Raw genomic sequence first — 2,500 nt, 5'->3', positions numbered from 1 at the left:
TTTTTGGGCCGTTTTGGCCAGTTTTTGGCCTGTTCTTGCATTGCGCGGTGATCGTCGAGAGCGGAGCAAAACGTCAGCCATCTCAGCACCCTGGAACCCCCCGGGTGGCACAGGGCTGGATGGGGCTTTCGTATAGCAGGGACGGTGCTGCCTCTCGCTTCGCTCGCTGTCCGCCGCTCGCCGCTCGCTCGTGCAGCCAAAAATGGCCAGTTTTGGCCCGTTTTTGGGCCGTTTTGGCCAGTTTTTGGCCTGTTCTTGCATTGCGCGGTGACCGTCGAGAGCGGAGCAAAACGTCAGCCATCTCAGCACCCTGGAACCCCCCGGGTGGCACAGGGCTGGATGGGGCTTTCGTATAGCAGGGACGGTGCTGCCTCTCGCTTCGCTCGCTGTCCGCCGCTCGCCGCTCGCTCGTGCAGCCAAAAATGGCCAGTTTTGGCCCGTTTTTGGGCCGTTTTGGCCAGTTTTTGGCCTGTTCTTGCATTGCGCGGTGACCGTCGAGAGCGGAGCAAAACGTCAGCCATCTCAGCACCCTGGAACCCCCCGGGTGGCACAGGGCTGGATGGGGCTTTCGTATAGCAGGGACGGTGCTGCCTCTCGCTTCGCTCGCTGTCCGCCGCTCGCCGCTCGCTCGTGCAGCCAAAAATGGCCAGTTTTGGCCCGTTTTTGGGCCGTTTTGGCCAGTTTTTGGCCTGTTCTTGCATTGCGCGGTGACCGTCGAGAGCGGAGCAAAACGTCAGCCATCTCAGCACCCTGGAACCCCCCGGGTGGCACAGGGCTGGATGGGGCTTTCGTATAGCAGGGACGGTGCTGCCTCTCGCTTCGCTCGCTGTCCGCCGCTCGCCGCTCGCTCGTGCAGCCAAAAATGGCCAGTTTTGGCCCGTTTTTGGGCCGTTTTGGCCAGTTTTTGGCCTGTTCTTGCATTGCGCGGTGACCGTCGAGAGCGGAGCAAAACGTCAGCCATCTCAGCACCCTGGAACCCCCCGGGTGGCACAGGGCTGGATGGGGCTTTCGTATAGCAGGGACGGTGCTGCCTCTCGCTTCGCTCGCTGTCCGCCGCTCGCCGCTCGCTCGCGCAGCCAAAAATGGCCAGTTTTGGCCCGTTTTTGGGCCGTTTTGGCCAGTTTTTGGCCTGTTCTTGCATTGCGCGGTGACCGTCGAGAGCGGAGCAAAACGTCAGCCATCTCAGCACCCTGGAACCCCCCGGGTGGCACAGGGCTGGATGGGGCTTTCGTATAGCAGGGACGGTGCTGCCTCTCGCTTCGCTCGCTGTCCGCCGCTCGCCGCTCGCGCAGCCAAAAATGGCCAGTTTTGGCCCGTTTTTGGGCCGTTTTGGCCAGTTTTTGGCCTGTTCTTGCATTGCGCGGTGACCGTCGAGAGCGGAGCAAAACGTCAGCCATCTCAGCACCCTGGAACCCCCCGGGTGGCACAGGGCTGGATGGGGCTTTCGTATAGCAGGGACGGTGCTGCCTCTCGCTTCGCTCGCTGTTCGCCGCTCGCCGCTCGCTCGCGCAGCCAAAAATGGCCAGTTTTGGCCCGTTTTTGGGCTGTTTTGGCCAGTTTTTGGCCTGTTCTTGCGTGGTGCGGTGACCGTCGTGAGCGGAGCAAAACGTCAGCCATCTCAGCACCCTGGAACCCCCCGGGTGGCACAGGGCTGGATGGGGCTTTCGTATAGCAGGGACGGTGCTGCCTCTCGCTTCGCTCGCTGTTCGCCGCTCGCCGCTCGCTCGCGCAGCCAAAAATGGCCAGTTTTGGCCCGTTTTTGGGCTGTTTTGGCCTGTTTTTGGGCTGTTCTTGTGTGGCGCGGTGACCGTCGTGAGCGGAGCAAAATGTCAGCCATCTCAGCACCCTGGAACCCCCCGGGTGGCACAGGGCTGGATGGGGCTTTCGTATAGCAGGGACGGTGCTGCCTCGCGCTTCGCTCGCTGTTCGCCGCTCTCCGCTCGCTCGCGCAGCAAAAAATGGCCAGTTTTGGCCCGTTTTTGGGCTGTTTTGGCCAGTTTTTGGCCTGTTCTTGCGTGCCGCGGCGACCGTCGTGAGCGGAGCAAAACGTCAGCCATCTCAGCACCCTGGAACCCCCCGGGTGGCACAGGGCTGGATGGGGCTTTCGTATAGCAGGGACGGTGCTGCCTCTCGCTTCGCTCGCTGTCCGCCGCTCGCTGCTCGCTCGCGCAGCCAAAAATGGCCAGTTTTGGCCCGTTTTTGGGCTGTTTTGGCCTGTTTTTGGGCTGTTCTTGTGTGCCGCGGCGACCGTCGTGAGCGGAGCAAAATGTCAGCCATCTCAGCACCCTGGAACCCCCCGGGTGGCACAGGGCTGGATGGGGCTTTCGTATAGCAGGGACGGTGCTGCCTCTCGCTTCGCTCGCTGTCCGCCGCTCGCCGCTCGCTCGCGCAGCCAAAAATGGCCAGTTTTGGCCCGTTTTTGGGCCGTTTTGGCCAGTTTTTGGCCTGTTCTTGCGTTGCGCGGTGACCGTCGAGAGCGGAGCAAAACGTCAGCCATCTC

This window comes from Musa acuminata, unplaced genomic scaffold, assembly GCF_036884655.1.
Source record: "Musa acuminata AAA Group cultivar baxijiao unplaced genomic scaffold, Cavendish_Baxijiao_AAA HiC_scaffold_509, whole genome shotgun sequence".
NCBI classification, from domain to species: Eukaryota; Viridiplantae; Streptophyta; class Magnoliopsida; order Zingiberales; family Musaceae; genus Musa; species Musa acuminata.
The sequence above is the reverse complement of the archived record's forward strand: the minus strand, read 5'-3'. Positions refer to the sequence as shown.